The 20,755-nt window shown below is 36.6% G+C and overlaps 1 long non-coding RNA gene across 1 annotated transcript in view; it reads right to left on the reverse strand.

The window, feature by feature from the left end:
* Positions 1-20,755, reverse strand: part of LOC122800881 — a 1,528,016-nt gene that overhangs the window by 443,162 nt on the left and 1,064,099 nt on the right. The window contains exon 2 of the long non-coding RNA XR_006364654.1: positions 12,912-12,981. This is a non-coding gene — a long non-coding RNA (uncharacterized LOC122800881). The remainder of the gene's footprint in view (positions 1-12,911; positions 12,982-20,755) is intronic.

The following is a 20,755-nucleotide window of genomic DNA, read 5'->3' on the forward strand; positions in this document are numbered from 1 at the left end:
ACACTGAACATAATATGGATGTGACAGGGCCTTCAGGACAATGCTGGCAGAGTCAATGGTCCCCAGAACCTCAAGGAAATAGACTATGGCATGAAATGCTCATGTAGTGGTGGATCTTATTTCTGCTGTCCATGGAAACCATATATACTCCTACAAATATTGTAGCATCATGTCAAGTTACTGGCATAGGATTTGAAACAGCAATGCTTGAGAAACTCCTAATGTATCCACTGTCAGACACTGAAAAGTCTCCATAGCAACAACGATTAATAGTGGCCAAACCTTTGTATCCACTGCAATATGCATTTCACACATACCATTAATTTCCTGAGCTATATCTATTAACTCTTGCATAGTGGCTCTGTCCACATGGTAGTGATTGACATCGACCTATTGTGGAGGTGATGGCATGTTAGCTGCTGACTGATCCATCCACGACATGGAAGGTGGTGACTCACAACATTGCAGATGATCTCTCTGTAGGCAGTCACTAACAGATGTTGTTCTGCTAATGCTGACATTACTCCCAGCAACATAATACAAGTGATGTTCCAGTACATCAGAGTATTGTAGAATTTGGGATAGCTAATCTCAGTGGCTCATCATGGTAATTATATATATTTCTGAATCTCCCAACCTCAAGCCTGCTACGTTTATTAAGATCAAGCTATATTAAACCTTATGACTCAATGTACAAATCTTTTTGTCACCGATTAAAATGAACTGTATCGTGGCCATTATATTTATTAAAGGGAATGCTTTTCTTCTGTGGTACTAGTACCTCAGCATTATTTAACAATCCTTGACCAAAATGGTCAGCTAGCACTAAATGAGATTTCAATGCTAGAAGTCTGTTATTCTAGTTTGGGAGCTATGCAACTACAGACTCTTCTTTGAGTAAAACCCTCAGGTCAGTGCTGTATGCTAGAGTCTTCAAGTTCACATTCCCAGCACCTTGATGTTCAACATACTTGTGTCACATGCATAAGTAATTCCTGCTTTAAGGCACTGCATGGAGAGGAACTTGGGGAGTCAGAGATAACAATCTATAGTATCACAGCACGTTGGGAGCCTACATCCAGTGTCAAGCCTCTAGTTGGAATAAAAGAGTGAGTCAGGACTAGGTTAACCCTTAAAAATGTATAAATCATATAAGACTGAGTTTTGTGTGAAATATTATCCAGGCAAAAATAAACCTCTGATAATAATGTGGCACATCTGAAAAGTAAGGTGGAAAAGGTGCAGTACTCACCATATCCCACCTATGGCTCCCTTTGCCAAGGTGACTTAGTGAAGAGGCAACATTTCAAACTGTTTGAAATAAGCTCATAAGTAATGATGCTTTAATTTGAATACGTGTATCATGCATTACGTGCACTGATCTTCATTCTTAAATCTGTATCGTCATAAGATATTCTGAAAACATTTCAACAGGAACTGTGTTGAGCTTCAAAAATTCAGTGATGTGGCTTGACATTTAAGAAGCCTTCTCACAGTGGTTCTTTTGACAATAATAAACTTTGCAAGCTATAAAGATTCAAGTTTGCTGCGTTATTACCTTTTAACTTTTCTTTCAAAAGGGCTGCCTGGTACATTGGTGCATAATGGGAAATGTCCCTTATATGCTGCTATTATTAAGCACATGTATGATAAGTCAAATTTTACTGAATAACATTTGGGTGACTCCCTCATTCTCAGCAATGAGAAGGTAACACTGAAATGTTTTGATATTATCTTTAGTATGTTATCTTTTATAATTGTTCTTTTTTCTGAATATCCCTCACAGCCTCAGATTCTACATTTAATTTGTGGTTGGCATTTTTACATTAAGATAATCCTATGCACAACAAAGCAAATATATATATATATATATATATATATATATGAAGAAAAAAACGAGGAACCACAGGTCTGAAGAAATAATTCATTTGTTGCACATTCAAAAGAAAAAAAATAATTTGTTGGATATTCAAAAAAATACTTTGTTTGTTCTACAGTCACATTCTTGCCCATACCTTTCAGTTTCTTTGCATGAGAATTCTGGACAAGGCCAAAAATAAGACAGGGAAGCCCAGACTCAGAGACCGTTTTTAAATATTAGTCTACTTCTATTAAAAACTTATTACAACAACACATTTAACATCAACATGCATTTTCTAAATAGCAAGAAATATGAAACTCTAATGTCTGACATTATTAAGAATATGATCCTCAGTGATTTATCAGAAAATAAGAACTTTAACAAAGGAAAAAGCAAGATATGATGTAAAATCAGGGACATTCTACAAAATCAGGGACACTTGAGAGGTATGGTTATAGTAATTTAGTTTTATTTGAAAGGCCTAAAGAAATGATGATTAATATTTGGTAACGAATTGACATTTCAGTGGGCTTGGAATAATAAAATTAAAAGTAACTATTTGTAAGACAGAAACATGAAAATAGAAATCATGATAAGGGAAAAACTTACAAGCACATGTATTCTATCAGTTTTCTCACCAAATATAAATACTACATATAAGTCATATTCTGCTAATTTGATGTTTTACATACCATTTGACTTTCATCACAAAGATTATTTGTTGCAGGAGTTACAAATGCATTTGGAATATTAGCTATGGTACTGACCTCAGACCTTAGGCTCATACCTCTCAACTCTCCAGAATTTTGCACAATGTAAACATTTTTGTCTCATATGTTGGTCTGTTCCTCAAACAAATTGTGGTTTTCTGTCAAATCACTAAAGTCACTAAATAATGACAGACATTTGCGTTTCAGACATCATATCCTTCAAAAAATGCATGCCAAGGACAAACCTGTTATTCTATCAAGTTTATAAGTGCAATATTTCAAAACTGTCCTCTTATGTCATAATAATAAACTTCTCTTTCAGATACTGAGGTATTGTATATCATGATTGTATCTAAAAAAATATGCACATACACAGCTGGTAAGTCAACTTAGCTGAATGTTCTATGAAGGAAGGCTACAGTCTAAAGTTTGAAGATAAGTATCGCAGTGACAGAATGCACATGAACTGATTATTTTCAAATAACAGAATCCACAAGAGATGTAACCCATGTAACTGCTGAGCAATATAATATTTATGCAGAATGCTCAATTTTTCGCACCCTCCAAAATATTGAAAAGAAATTAAAAATCCCAAAGTATCAACAATCTGTTGAACACAGAGCATTCTGTGAAGTTCCTATAACTGCATTATTTCATAACATGTTCATTCATTCATTCATTCATTATTCTATTATTATTATATTATATTATTATTATTATTATATTATTATTATATTATTATGTCATTCATTATTCCTATAAGGAACTGTAAAGGCAACAGATACAAGTGACAGTGACATACACATTCCATATATGGTGACTGGTATCATATATATATATATATATATATATATATATATATATATATATATATATATATATATATATAAACAAAGCAGCAGACCACTGGAAGTTGATAAAATCCATAATTATTAAATCCAGACAAACAATTATATTAATCAAAGGACTTCCTTAATACTTTGAGTGCTTTTGTCCAAAATGAAACAGGACTTTGGGAGAAGAAAATGATTCTGCCGAAGAAACTTGTTAAGTACTTAACATACAAATCATGTGATCCATATGGTGTCTTTGTGCAAAGAGAAGTGGATAACAAGGGCCTGCTCATGGTGGAGGTCTTCTGTTGCCCAAATATGACACCAAGGGTACTGATATGTAACATTATGGACCCCTGGCTCCAAAGGCAGCCACTTCCGAATGATGATCCCCTCATACTGGCACTGCTCCTAACATCTTAGTGTGAGGACTGTTCCTGAATAATGGGATATCCTAACACTCAGAACAGCTGAGCCTTGTAGCTCATAGTACTAATCGTATGGTTCTGAGTCCCCCATCATGCTTCATTTCATCATTACTTATGCAATGGCCATACCATTATGCAATAATTTGCATACCATTCTTGCCACCCTATTTTGCTTGTAGTGCAGTCTCACTATAAGTGTCTCTGCATCTACCTGTCCCTGCATACTGCCACTCATGTCACTATTTTGTGCAATGCTGTGTGCTATTAGTACTCAGTCAGGGCTTCCTAAGATCAGGTTATTTTAAGCCTTCTGACCCACCTTAAAAATGCCCTGCCACAGATTGAAGAGAACTGTATTTGTGTTCAGTCCACATATTCCTGAGCATGGTCTTTATCTGTGGTGATAGTGTAACAGTATTATTTAATAGTTGATCACTTAGATAAGGAGGTTCAAAGCCTCCTTTGTCAGTTTTGGGAACTTTGCCATTGTAGGACTAAGTTTGGATGAAACCTTGAGGTTAATGCAGTCTGCTGGAGACCTCACGTTCAGATCCCCAATACCTTGATGGTCAGAATACTTGTGCTCATATACATAAATAGAAGCTGCAATAAGATATTGCACAGAAATGAACTGGAGGAGTCAAGAATTAAGTCAATCTATAGTATGATAGTAAGACCAGAGCCTGCTACTTAGGCTCTGACCTCTAGATGGAATAAAAGGGTGAGACAGGAATAGATTAACTTCCAGAATTTGAGTTTATTTTGGAAGAATGTGATTAAATATCTGGATTAAAAAAAAGGAGAGCCTTATGTCAAATGTGGTTCAGGTAAAAATAAACACTTGCAAAAATAAAGCAGCATGTCTGAAACTAAGGTAGAAGAAGGTGCTGTAATCTTTTTGAAAGAGAGCTAAAACTGCATCCATAATTCAAAGAAGTAAAAGCACTACGTGATCTGTATTACTAACACAGAACCCATGTACACCAACTTGACGAACCAATAAAGGATAAATTGAATGACTGATTTTTTAACAAAAAAAAAAAAAAATAGAAGAAAAATGTCAGTTAAAGTATTGTACTCTCATTTGATTTACTTGCTAAAGCAGATTATCAGTCAACAAAACTCTCGTTTATAGAATGACATGATCCCAGAAAAAGAATACATAGATTAGGTTTGAAGAAAAAAGTGATCTTAACTGATCAAAATATCATAAGTTCATAGCTACTTACTAGGCTATTGATTTGTGAAGATCTTAAGAAGCCTAGCCTTACATTCCCATGGTTGTTTTTAGCCCTTCTATTTTGTATATAAATAACCCCGTGACGGGTTGAACAAGAATGCATTGGGATATTTGCATGTTTTTTGCACCAAAGAGGGACAGGTGCACAAAACTAGGGGTCACTTTCAGGTTGTCCAACCATCCATTCATCCAAATTACACTCGACTAGTAAGAAAATACTTTGCATTATGTAGAGTGAAAGATATTTCATAGAAGCAGTATTCTCTGTAATAGATACCCATCACTCAAATATATTCTGTTTGTTTTGCAATGGAGATTAATATTTCTATAGGGAATAGTTATAAGGGGAGTCTTGCCAAAGGATATGATTATACACGTCTTGGCATTATTTTAGCCTATGGATTTGACAACAGCTATTGGGGACAGAACATCTTGCATTCAGTTTTTAAAGGAGGTTTTCAGTTGTTAAATAATCTGAAGATTTTATATATATATATATATATATATATATATATATATATATATATATATATATATATATACGGTTACACTTCAAAATCTCAAGTTACTGAAATATCGAACATCAGCAGCTTGAGACCGAAGTCGAAACTAAATTTGTGCGAAAGTGCAGAATACTGAGTGTGGAAATGACGAATGACAATGACAATGTCAAATCTGCGGTGTGGATATAGCTTAAGATTCAGGTAAGTGATGTTTTACTAGGGGTTTGGGTAGGGATTTTAGTGTGTATGAGTGTGTTTGGAGTTTTGAGGTGTGGGTTGGAGTAGGTAGGTAAGATGTCTGTGTGCTTGTTTGTGTGTGTAGTGTTTATGTGGGTAGTCACGAATTTGAATTTCGCGCTTTTGGAGTTTCAGGTTTTACAGTTTTCGGTTTTACAGTCTCGGGATACTGAATTTCGATATTTCAGTATTTCAGGATTGTAAAGTGAAACTATATATGTATGTGTATATATATATATATATATATATATATATATATATATATATATATATATATATATATATATCACTAAAATTGACATACTAACGTCAACAAACATCAACATGCTTATGTGCATGCTCTGAGGCTATTCTTTACAATATTCAAACTTTAAAAGAATGTTTTGCAGGAGGGCAGCACTCCCTCCCCCCAGCTAATTCTTTGTTCCATCCCCAAGATTGCACAATCACTGAGGAAAGGGCATATCTGCAACCCCAGGAATAGTTCAGCCTCACAAAACTGCCAGCCGTCAGTTTTGTACACTAAAGTGTTTCACCAAAACAGAGGTCGATTTTTAGTTTAAAAAGACTAAGTTCAGCCTAACTGTACATAAATAAATACATATGTACAGTGGATATAAAAAGTTTACACACCCCTTTTAAAATGCCAGGTTTTTGTGATATAGAAAAAATGAGACCACGATAAATCATGTCAAGACTTTTCCCACCTTTAATGTGACCTATAACCTTTACAATCTAATTGAAAAACGAACAAATCCGTTAGGGGAAAAAATATAAAAAATAAAAAACGTACAATACTCTGCATAAGTGTGCACACCCTTAAACTAATACTTTGGTGTGTGTGCACACCCTTAAACTAATACTTTATTGAAGCACCTTTTGATTTAATTACAACATTCAGTTTTCTTGGGTACATACCTGCCATTAATTAAAGAGACTCTAATTGACCCCAAATAAAGTTCAGCTGTCCTAGTAGGATTTCTCTGACATTTACTCAGTTGCCTGTACTCGTGATATACATAAAGAGAGAGAAACAGATATCAAAGTGTGATATATTACATTACAGACTGATTCTTGCAAAATTATTTCCTGTGATTAATGGTATTGGCGGTAATTCTCTGTACAGTGTACCTCATTCACATCCTGTGAAGCAGGACTGCTGGCTAGACACTACAGAAAATTAGTCACTTACACAGGTTCTGGACTCTCTGACTGCTTCTGTTTTTTTTTCCAAGTCGCTTAGATAATTGTTGGTTATTTGAAAGGTGAAAAGTGTAATATTGGCCTCACCTGACATATGATAGGTAACAGAGATATGATGAATATTTCATCTTTATTAAGGGAACTTCTAAAGGCAACTCAGTCCAGCTGCAATGGTAGTGTGACATGAGGAATGGTGACATAAATGTGTTCTCTGAACTGTGTGTTAGGAGATAAAAAAATCATCATTGTGTGCTTGCTGTTTCCTTAAATTTGCTGCATAACTTCAATGCCTACATAAACAAGCCTGCTGCTATGTTCTTCAGGTGCAAAGCTTGAGTATGTGGGCCACTCTAAGACCTCAAGCAATGGATCTCTGTTCATATTATTGCCAAGAATGACTGCTGATGTGAATCAGGGAACAGTTATTATTCAAGAAGCCTAGCCCTATGAAAGCTGAGCCTGATCTGATTGTCATTTACAAAGTTCAAAAGCAGCTCAGCTGTTTTTTTTTTGTTAGTTTTATTAACCTATAGAACTTATTTAGCACTGGTATGCATGGATCTGTATTACCAGTGGGAATGAGTTTCCAGCAAGAATTATAGAAATTACTCACCATGTCATGTGGCTGAAACAATCAAAAATGCATACTCATTGGACTCATGCTAAAAGTCGATATAATGTACATAAAATATTTCAAACATAACACATCACAATACCATTGGGCTGGAGATAGACAGAACTATAGCTACAGCTCATGGAGTTGAGCACTTTTACTTTCCTCCAATGTGTAAATATGCCTTATTAAGCCTTGTTACTAGTGTTCTTTATATGTGATTTTTTTACAATAATCAAGTTTCTTTCCTCTTTCTATACAGAATACTAATACTAATGAAGTAAAACCTTGCTAAATATGCTTGCTTTTAAATTTAAAATTCTAGTAAAGTGCATGCTTTCATCAAACATAAATACTACCACATAAACTATTTTTCTTTCAGTACTCTCTACATCTATATGTTCAAAGAGAAAAAATGAGGGTTACAGTGTGCCACATGCTTAAAACACAATCTTCTAGCTGTTTTGACTTGGCACAGAGATTCAGCTTACATTCTGTACATCTACTGCATTCTGTATACTGCACAGAGGTGATTTACTCTTTCCTTATGGAGGTGAATGTACACAGAGATTTTGGAACCTTACATCAACTTCGACACCATTTTCAAGAAAGGATCATTTGGCTGTCATTGAATTTCACAGTCACTGCAGCCTCTGTTCATATAACAGTATCATATGACAGGCATAATGAATTTGTTGGCCCCACATTTTGAAAACTGTCCAAGTTAAAAAGAACCCTCCAGATTAGAAGTAAATTATTTTATTTCAATCTCACTGCTCATACCCCATAAGATTTAATTAGCTCAGAAACTTTCACAATACAGTGCCTTTTAATCTAAGTCAGAATTCAAGATCTCAAAAGTCTATGACACTCCAATATATGGTACTGAAAATTTCTGATTGATATGGAATATAGAATAATTTCAGACCTGTTATAAAACTTATTTATCTATCTATCTATCTATCTATATATATATATATATACACACACACACACACACACACACACACACACACACACACACACACACACACACACACACACACACACACAAACATACACACAGATTTACATGACTTCTTACATAATTAAACTATGCCGATCATTTACCTTAATACAGCAGTTAGGCAAATACATTTTCTTATTTGAAAATCAATTCAAATATGAGTTGAAAGTTCAAAAAATGAAACAATATATATATATATATATATATATATATATATATATATATATATATATATATATATATCTGACTGATGCTTTTGACAGCTGAACCGACGACATCGAGATCAGACAGAAGAAGGCGCGAGAAGAAGACGGCCGAATCATGGGGTGCAGAGAACATCGACAATGCAAAGACCGACCACGTGAGTTAGGTTTAGGAGGCGGGGTAGGTAAGTGCGAGTAGTGACGGTATGGGTTTCGTTGTTTTGTGTGTGTGGTTTCGGTGTTTATGGACTGTCGAATTATGTCAGGTAGAACCATATATATATATGTATGTGAGTGAAATAAAAAGTATTACCTTAATTCTGGTCTGATGCATAATATTTCATTTAAGCCTAGTGTTATAGATTCCCATAGATGTAATGGCCAATGAATGCCATTTTTAAGATACTGACCAAGATTCATGAATGGCTACATGTTCAGCTAAGTCTGAGTCACATGTAGCAATGAGCGAGCTGTTTGCAATTTAGCAAACAGCAGTACACATCTGAACTGGCACCAAAACAAAGATTAGGAGTTGAAAATAATAATAAGCAAATAAATATTATATGCTAATGAAGCAAATAATCATGACAGAGTAATTCAGAGATATATAAAATGAGAGCAACACACACGTTAGCTCTGAATTCCAAGACATTATGGAATACAGTCACAAAGAATCTTTGAAAACTGTTGGGGGTTGCACAGTCATTGTAAATCTATATGTACAATAGGGTCAGATACTATGTGCTGCTTCTGCCATCAAACATCCGCCTAGAAGACATAGGGTGTTTAGTCCACACTTGACCTATAATGCACTACATGAAATAGAAATAGAAATAATAGAGTCACGGGGTGGGCAAGAATACTATAGAACACATAGTGAACATCTGACATCCTTACCTGAGGCACCATGGGAATCATGGAGGACACATCTCAGCTGAGACTAAGGCATGATTATGATTATGCATAGTACCTACAAGGACTTTTCAGCAACCCACAGGGGACAAAGTGGAGGTTTCACAGGCCTCTACCTCAATAATACTCCATGAGCTTCTCAATGCAACTGTTGCAATGTGTGGGAGAGTGTATATGTTTTCTCATACCCCAGAAGAGAGGGCTACAACCATGCAAAATTTCTATGCCATAGCACATTTCTCTGAGGTATTTGGGGAGCCAAAGACTACACTCACATTGAAATAAAACAAATAAATGCTCCATCTGGTAAACCAGGATGGAGATACATAAAGAGTAAAGGCTATCAATCCATCAACTGTCAGGTGGTGACAAGTTAACTGAGCAGTTTCCATGACTCACACATATGGCACACCTTTGACCACTACCTAAAGTTTTCAAGGGGTGACTTTCCACAAGGTCAGCTGGTAGAGGATGCAGGATATGGACTAGAACCTTGGCTCATGACTCCTGTGAGAAAAGAACACAATCCCACTGAACAAAGTTACAACAATGCACACACACAGACTAGAAATATCACTGAGCATGTATTTAGCCTGCTCAATTCAAGTTTCCGATGCTTAGATACATTTGGAGTTGCAATGCAGTATGGTCCTGCCTCCTCTGTGAAATACCGGCCTGTCTGTGCCATCTTACATTATATCATACTCAGGAAACAGTTGGAAGAGGAAGACCCAGGACAGAGACTACATTTCCCAGCAAAACTGGCAGAGCCAGCAGACACAGATGAGGAGTTAAATGAGAAACCTGCATCTGCAGATGATCTCGGCAGACAGAACAATGCACAATATGTGTGTGTGTATGTGTGTGTGTGTGTGTGTGTGTGTGTGTGTGTGTGTGTGTGTGTGTGTGTGTGTGTGTGTGTGTGTGTGTGTGTGTGTGTGTGAGTTGTCTTGGGCAATGTAAGGTGTACTGTGTTGTGGGTCTGCAGGAACACAGCCACAGCAGTGTAGTCCCTGGCATCCTGGACAGGTGTGTCAGCTATACAGGAACATCATCTTTAACCTATGTGAATAATATATGCAACATACACAGATCAAACCAATGGTAGAGGTTCCAGTTCAGTATTGCCACCCCGGCCATGTACATTTCCTCTGCCAGGAGTTGCACTGCTAGTTTAATGACTATGGCTAAATGTTGAGGTACTACCTGAATGTGAGTATTTTTTACTGGACAAACTTTCATCATGACTACATCCTACACTACAACCTCATGGCTGACCGCATCTAGTTGTGGACACCTCCACCACTGATGGAACAGTGAAAGTAGTACCACTATTGATTGGCTAACATCTGATGATGTTCTAGCGGTCTGGCCTTGTGGTTTCTGACCCTCCCCCAATAGACTTTACATAAAAGACACTGCATGGCCCAGTTTGTCAGTTATCTAGTCCAAGGAGTCAAACACACGGTTCATGAGGTCTCCTCTGTCAGATGTCATGACCTACATTACTCTGAGTATTTCTTTGACATACATTACTCTGAGTACTTCTTTGACATACATTACTCTGAGTATTTCTTTGACATACATTACTCTGAGTACTTCTTTGAAGGCCCTGGTGAAACTTACCATTATCTCCACAATGCCCCTGCACGTATGTTGAGAGGCAGATATTGACATGCCAACATCAGGCAAAAGGCGGTAATCATGCCTTCCCTGTGCATCTCTATCGAGACCCCTGTGGGGTATTTCACCCTTACAAAAGCTAGGAGAAAATTCTGCCTTACCTGCAACAGAGGTAATCACACTACACTGATAAACCATATCCCCATCAAACTGTCCACTCTCAGATGGTTTTGTGTCATGGCTATGGATAGGTATGCTGACCATGTCCAGACCACGGGGAGGGGTTCTGGGAGATTCATCCTGTATGTCAGACATCCCTTCTGCAACCACAGACTATGCCTATTCATCATCGCTATCATTGTCAGAGGTCACCAATCTTCCAATAGCAGGCAGTTGGAGCTTAGTGCTGGTACCAACTTCACCTGTGCATATACCAAAAATAGAAATACAGACAAACAGTAGAAATGTAAATAAATTATCACAATATGTTACTTACACCGGAATAAATCAACAACGCATGCAAATGTAAACAACGTTTACAGTAACACAGTATGGCTATACCATGTGCAGGTGGTCATTGAACCTCAATGCCAGATACTTCTAGACACACAAGTTGGAGTTAACAGAGGTATTATAAGCATAAAGCATAAGACAAATTTAGAAAACCCTTAATCCCCTACAATTTCATATATATATTTGAATGACACGCCTGCAGTATCAGTAGCTGACGTCATGCGTCTGTCTTCCACCTCTGTCCCCATGTCCATTACCACAGCTTGGCTCTACAGAGAGTATCAGTGACAATAACACTTGACTTATGTCTGACAGTCTTGCAGGTACAGTCCTGGCACTCACAGCATTACCATCACTGACCACCTGCTACCAGACACAGTCACAGAAGGGCTCGTCAGCTTGATGGCCATCTGAGAGTCATGGCCGATAGAGACAGAGATCCTGGACTAAGACCTCATTTGCAGTATCTGAGAATGGAGGTTTTCTGGGAGACTGATGCTTTCTTTTTTTGTTTTTGTACCATATCGGTGATGTGAAGTGAAAAAAGAAAAAATATATCAGACACAATACACAACAGCAGGGGATATAGGTTATAAGGAAAACTCATTGTACAGGCATCACCATAAAAAATATATCTGAACTTTTATTTCAGTGCAAGACCTATACAATCACTATGTGCATCTTCCTCCACTGACAATTACATACGACTATAGAATGGAACCAAAGATTTTATCAGGGACACAGAAGTATACTCTGATATACAAATACCATGCAGATAGAACAGCATAAACAGACAGCAGTTTCTTAATGTAATGATAACATACATAAGCATTCAAAGTCAGGCATGTGCCAACATCCTCAGAATGTTGTCAGGAGGCCATGAAACAAAAGTAAAGCAGCAGTACAATAACAACTGTTATTCTATTCATCATAAGCACGACTATTGAAATTTAGACAGCTCTTATTGCAGTTTAAATAATTCAAAATATAAATCTGTATGCAATACTTATAAAGAACTTCACATACCTTGACATATAAACTGCATAAGCTTCCAAAGTCAGACTTGTGTCAACACCCTCAGAATGTTGTCAGGAACCTATGAAATAGAAGTAAAGCAGCACTACAATAACCATTGTTATTCAGCTCATTACAAAACTATTCAAAGTTAGACAGCACTCATTGCACTGAAAGCATTCAAAATATAAATTTATATACAGTACTTGTAAAAAACATTACATGCCGTGGTAAATACAAAAAGCATTAGAAATGCAACTGTTCTAACATTTAGCAACAGTAGTTTTGTTTTGCAGCACTTGGGAAACCAGTCTTCCATAGCAGGATGGATGTTCCGTAGCCCCAGGCTCTGCTTATATAGTGGAGATTGAACCCTAGAGCATGATGAATATGTAAATTAAGTGCCCACTCATTATTATTCCTGAATCACTTAATTAGCTCAAGGCGCTGAAGTAGGTAACGTGGTTAGAGCCTGCACAGTACATGCACACCCCTGAGCTGTACAAGAGTAAACATTAAGAACTTTGACTAGGTAATGAGTTGCTGTTCTACAATTTTAATTACTTGTTTAGCACTTCCTTTAATGAGAAGTACACTTACAGAGGATGTATCAGAGAAATATGTCTTCCTGAGGTTTCACGTATGCTTACTGACTTTGGACAGAGCCTTGATACATGCATTTATTTAACATTTTGTAACAAGGTTATGTGACTGTGAAGACAAAGTGTCTGTAAGCATGTATAACCACTACAGCCATACAGAAACAAAAATCAAACTCACTGCAACATATCATGATGTCACAGTACAAAGGGATTACAAGGGGACTAATGTACATAAAAGGAAATAGTATGATCTTGTCTTGCAGACTGTTGTTTCTAATCACACATGCTTGACTATCAGCACTTCTGCAATGATTGCATTCACCAGAAATTGTACTGTGAGAGGAAAAATGATAACTGCATGATAGCAATGCCATATTGCTGCCTAAATGAAAATGTTAAATGCACAAAGCTGAGTACATGTGCTTGACTTTTTATACATTGCTGTGTAAATGTTCAGGGGATAAAAGCTGTTAATAATTGTCAATGTTTCATGCATCAGGACACAAAATTAAGACATCATCTCACTGATTTGTGATTAATTTTATTTTTGTTTTGGCTTTATCCTTTGCGTGACATTTGGCATTGCGTATCTTGGCCTCTCAGTGATGCCCTCCACTGAATGGTAGTTTAGTTCCCAAAGCAAAAACCCCCAAAATGATTTCACATGCATAAAGACTTAGCTGTCAGTTACACAAATGAGCCTGGTGATGGTGCATGTCATTCAGCACTTTGGACAGAAGTGACAGCAGAAAATACAGCCGTTAAATAGATTTCTTGGTGGATCAACATGTTAGTGACGTACATTTTGCATAACAGCAGAGGCAGTGCAGGGTTTCATCTACATGAGATTTAGTTTACCTTAAATGTTCATTACAGTTCATTACTTGAACCAAAACTACACTTGCAGTTTAAAATGTGAATGTTGCAACACAAATGTGTATAATGGATGCTAAGCAAGATGATGTGATCTATGGTACCTGCAGTACTCATATGTATGATCATAGCTTCAGTGGGGTATATTTTTCATTATTCTAAATGTACATTGCACTGATATATGCTGTGTATAACATGATGTCTGGCAAACTCTGTATGAACCGCAGCCCAATATGCATTATACCATAAATGCAACATGATATGAATGAAAATAACAGGTCATTAAAAAAATAGGTATTTTAAAAGTCTTCATTTTTTTTTTGCACTGCAATTGGCATGGGAACCTGTCAGAATGCAGGAATGACTGTAAGTAAGTGGCATTCACTACACATGGCAAATCCTCAGGAAAAAATACACATGAGCCAAGACTGTTGTCAGCTCTGCAAATTAGCTTGGCTGTGGCACATGTTAGTTAATCCTGAAAGTATTAGAAAAAGTAAATGCAATGGAAAATATTCCACAGAAACATATAATTTTCATCAAATGATTCCTCCAACAGAGAGACACCTCAAACAACAACTATAGGGTTTTCCAAAGTAGGCAACTATATAATCTTTTTGATTTGTATACTTCAACTTAACACCCTGAGAATGTCAGTTCTCCTGTGGCATAAACAGTTAATACACAGAATAAAGAAGTTCATTCTCCTTTTTGTTATGGCTTCAATTCTAAGGTGATATCACTTACACTTACTAACATTTTTCATGCCCCCAAGACAGTTTGTATTGCTTAAAAAATTTATGTAAGGACACACTGAATGACAGCAACCGCATCTTGGAGATTTTTAAAACATATTTGTTTGTGGCATTGTTCTTGTTATAAATACTTTCAACTATCCCAGAAGACATGTCCAGAGGTGGAAATATATCATTTGAAATGTAACTGAGCACTTGCTTGAATCACTATGGAGCATTTGTACATACACTGGTCAGCACACATGGCCAAGCCTGACTGCCATGATTTTCACCTAAAATGGACATTAAAAAAAATCATACATACATTTCTTATCATTTCTGCACATTCTGTAAAAAAATGCTGTTCTCCAGCTTGTCCATCAATGAGTACAGATGGTACATGTAAGATCTGAACTGGGAACCAATTCCCTGCCAGTTTTCCCATTACCTTTGAGAAGACATGGCAGATGATGGCGAGGGTTGTGCTTCACTTAAAGCATAAAGGTGGTGTCAGGAGGTGCTAACTGCTGCTGCAGAGAGACTATGCTGGGTTTCAGTACAAGGTGAGGTTTGGAATATCTTGTTCACGCCTGTCACCAGTGCAATTGGCATCCAGTACATTGCTGAATGTCTTTACTATTACAGTGAAACTAAAAGGCTCAAGCAGGACCTTCATAGTTAATAGGAGGAATATATTAAGACCCATGACTCACATGAGCTGAGAAAGCACAAGGAGCCTTTACTAGGAAATAGAATATCATTACTTGACAACTTGAAACAAACTTAATCTGGAACTATTAAACACCAAAACAAGCGAAAGGAGCAAGGAATAGTTGAAGCAGTTGAGCAGTTTAATAAAATTAGCGCTTTCGGAAAAACCAATGTTCTTCCTTCTTCAGATATTCAATATCCTGTCTTTAAGCCATTTATACAAACACATCCCAATTAATTATTCAATAATTAATCAATCAATTAACATATTAGGTATAAAATATATAATATATGATACTAAAAAATGCCATACATAAAAAACCCTACGTAAAAGATCTAATAAATGCAACAACCTTAGAAGCCCTAGATGTCATGAACTAAATACATAAAAATGCATAAAGATGCGTTAAGAAACCATATAGCCATATGTACTCTTTAAAGGAGTTTATTCAAAACCTTTTTAAAGCCAGCAGTTATTTATAAATAAATTAGTGTTAATTAAATGAACTATTTTAATTTATTCAAACTTTCTTGGCTATAGCCTATCGCTTAAGTGCTAAGAGTTTAAGAAAGGGTTTAATAGAGATAGTTTCATTTAGACCTGGGGAGACATATGCAACAGACCTGATCTGCCATAATAACTCCTCAATTTCAAGCTTTATCTGCCATGGCCCCCCTCTCTCATCCTGAATTACTTGTTTTAGTATGGTATATTTAAAAATATGATTGGGAAACAGAAGTATATGTTTTGCTAGGGCGTTTGTCTTATCACCTCTAGCTATAGCGTATTGATGCTCGTATATACGCTGTTTGAATTTTCTTTCTGTCTTCCCTATGTAGAAAGCGGGGCAACATTGACAGATTGCTACATAGACAATACTCCTAGAGTCACAATTGTATTTGCCCTGGACCCTATAGTTTTTGCCATTGATTCTAAACTGAAAGGCTGTGTTTATATGTTTACATTGTTGGCAAGCCCCGCATTTGGTTATGCCCCTATTCCTAGGCACCGGTAATTTCTTGTGATATTCAAGTAATGATTTTAAGTTACACCCTCGTCTATAGGTAATTTTCAACTAATCACCAAACAGGCTCTTCAAATGACAGTCTTCAATAATAAGAGCCCAGTTTTTATTCAAAATCTCCCTAATGGAAGCATGATCTAAGTTGTATGTACATATAAAACTAATACTAAATTTATTAGTACATGCATCTAGATCGTTAATCTGTCTGTTTGGCAAGTTATCTTGTTCCACTACATTGTCCTTCAACAATAAGGGGTTAAAATAGCCTATTTGTCTTTTAGTTATAACCTCAGTTCTAATCTTAGAAATTAACATTGTGGGATACCCTCTGTTAGAAAACATATTCCCTATTGTCTCACATTCTCTAATGAAATCATTCTCATCAGAAACCATTCTAGCAGCCCTAACCATTTGGCCCTTAACCACAGATTTCTTCTGATGGTAGGGGTGACAGCTAGAAAAGTGAAGGAGAGAGTTGGAATATGTAGGTTTCCTAAAAATGGTACTTTTGAAGGCCCCGTGGGGTATATCTTTGGACAAATTTATGTCCAAAAAGTTAGTTTCGTCATCCTCTAAGTTGTAAGTAAATTCAAAAAAATCAGTTAATGATGTAATGGAATTTACAAAATTGTGGACAATCTCGCCAGGGCCATGCCAAAGGAAGAACATGTCGTCTTGGTATCGAATATACCAAGCGACATATTTTTGGAAAAATTTGTTTTTAAACAATAGTGTTCTCTCCCAATGTGCCATGACACAATTAGCGAAACTTCCCCCGCATGGGGACCCCATGGCCACCCCAGTTTTTTGTAGGTACACTTTACCTTCAAAAACCATATAGTTGTTGTTAAGAACAATCTCCAATAAGGTCAAAACTACATAAATGGTATTTTCACTAACTTTCTTTTGGACCATAAATTCTCTGGTCCACTCAATGCCTACATCTTGGGGAATAACCGTATACAAATCCTTGACATCAATTGTCAGGAATTTGTAGTCAGAATGAAATTGAATCTTACTAAGTTCACTAAGGAAACTCCAGGAGTCTTTACATATTTGTTGCTTGTTATGTATTAAAGGTTTCAAAATCGAATCTACATATTTGGCACATCCATAAGTAATGGACCCACGACCATCAACTATAGGTCTAAAAGGGGGGTCGACAATTCTTTTGTGAATCTTGGGTGTGCCAAACAGGGCTGGTGTCCTAGGTGCCAACATAGTTAAAAAATTAAACAAATCAATGTCAATAGCCCTTTCTAGCAACAAATCATCCAGCGTCTCCCTAATCATTTTAAAGGATGTATTGATTTCATTTAGACTAACTAATTCATACGTAGTAGCGTCTAAATGCTTACTAATAGATGTGACATATGCTGCATGGTCCATTAGGACCAATCCTCCACCCTTGTCCGGCTTCATTACTCTGATTTTAAAGTCTTTAAGTAATTGAATGAAGTCTGTTTGGTTGTTGTTTATGTTGATATTATCCTTCTTATTTATATGTTTAATGTGGGATCGAAAATCAATCTCACACATTTTCTCAAAACAAAGGATGTTTGGGTGCAGAGGTGGGTTATACAGACTGGGCACTCTGAATGATGTGTTACTTAATGAAGAAGAACCTAGTAGAGCAGTCAGGTTAATTTTACGTGAAAACAATTTGAGGTCCACGATGGTGTTGACTATGTTCATATGTGAATCAGGAACAAAAGTTAAACCTACTGCAAAGAAATCAATGATATCCTGTGGGATGTTCAAGTCTGTATAATTATAAATATGGAAATCACCCCTTGTGTTAGTCAAAATCTGTGGTTGTAGTGAGTCCATCCTAGTTATTTCCTTCGTCGATTCCTCTTGTTCGTCTTGTTCGTTGTTCTTCCCTGATTGCTCATAGTTGTCGTTTTCTTCCCCTGATTGAGTTGACCCTCATGAAAACCCTGGTGAAAACTGGTTGATGGTTGAGGGTTATTGTTAATAAAAACTTGGTGGTTATTATCAGGTTGATTATTCTTAATTCGTTCACTCCTACGTAAAGTAGGTGTTTGCCCCAATACGCTGTCATTATCACATAAATCGTCAATGTTAAGATTTCCATCATTAGGGCCACTGGGTTGATCAGTTAAAGCGTAGCTAGGTGGTGGAGATGGATATGCCTTATTATTAGCATATTGCTGCATATCCCTAGCGATTTTTTTCTTTTTAGTTTCAGTCAATTTATTGATACTTGCTTGTATACCATTAAAAATCCTCATGTACTCATATTTGTACCGAGGAAATTCAGCATTAGATTTAATAGCTTGCTCAAGCAGTTCTAATTCGCTTTTCAGACCAATAACTTCAACTTTATAGTGATTAATGAGTGCCCTAATAAACTCATAACCCTGTTTATTAAACAACTTCAGCAATTCACAATGGAACTCTGATCCATCAATCAGGCCAACAGGGTACCTCCACTGTCTTAGTCCTTTCGGCACTAATTCTTTCTGTAGGCATTCATCCAAATATGAAATTTCTAACTGTAGTTTCCTACAGCGAAACAGCTTTTTATCAAAAACATACCGGAAAGAGTTCCAGTAGCCCTGGGACTTAGTAATAATACATCACAAGTAAGAATGGAAGGGAATGCACCGCATAATGAACTTTTGCCATCTATTGGAACTTTTCTTAACAACGAGAAGTTTTTTGATAATGGGTCGATGCAAACAGCAGCCTCTCCTGGAACATCAGGGGTGAGTGACCTTTTAACTAACATCAATGTTTTTGATAAAAAGCTGTTTCGCTGTAGGAAACTACAGTTAGAAATTTCATATTTGGATGAATGCCTACAGAAAGAATTAGTGCCGAAAGGACTAAGACAGTGGAGGTACCCTGTTGGCCTGATTGATGGATCAGAGTTCCATTGTGAATTGCTGAAGTTGTTTAATAAACAGGGTTATGAGTTTATTAGGGCACTCATTAATCACTATAAAGTTGAAGTTATTGGTCTGAAAAGCGAATTAGAACTGCTTGAGCAAGCTATTAAATCTAATGCTGAATTTCCTCGGTACAAATATGAGTACATGAGGATTTTTAATAGTATACAAGCAAGTATCAATAAATTGACTGAAACTAAAAAGAAAAAAATCGCTAGGGATATGCAGCAATATGCTAATAATAAGGCATATCCATCTCCACCACCTAGCTACCCTTTAACTGATCAACCCAGTGGCCCTAATGATGGAAATCTTAACATTGACGATTTATGTGATAATGACAGCGTATTGGGGCAAACACCTACTTTACGTAGGAGTGAACGAATTAAGAATAATCAACCTGATAATAACCACCAAGTTTTTATTAACAATAACCCTCAACCATCAACCAGTTTTCACCAGGGTTTTCATGTGGGTCAACTCAATCAGGGGAAGAAAACGACAACTATGAGCAATCAGGGAAGAACAACGAACAAGACGAACAAGAGGAATCGACGAAGGAAATAACTAGGATGGACTCACTACAACCACAGATTTTGACTAACACAAGGGGTGATTTCCATATTTATAATTATACAGACTTGAACATCCCACAGGATATCATTGATTTCTTTGCAGTAGGTTTAACTTTTGTTCCTGATTCACATATGAACATAGTCAACACCATCGTGGACCTCAAATTGTTTTCGTGTAAAATTAACCTGACTGCTCTACTAGGTTCTTCTTCATTAAGTAACACATCATTCAGAGTGCCCAGTCTGTATAACCCACCTCTGCACCCAAACATCCTTTGTTTTGAGAAAATGTGTGAGATTGATTTTCGATCCCACATTAAACATATAAATAAGAAGGATAATATCAACATAAACAACAACCAAACAGACTTCATTCAATTACTTAAAGACTGTAAAATCAGAGTAATGAAGCCGGACAAGG

This window comes from Protopterus annectens, chromosome 4.part1 (assembly GCF_019279795.1).
Source record: "Protopterus annectens isolate FY-2018-M chromosome 4.part1, PAN1.0, whole genome shotgun sequence".
NCBI classification, from domain to species: Eukaryota; Metazoa; Chordata; order Ceratodontiformes; family Protopteridae; genus Protopterus; species Protopterus annectens.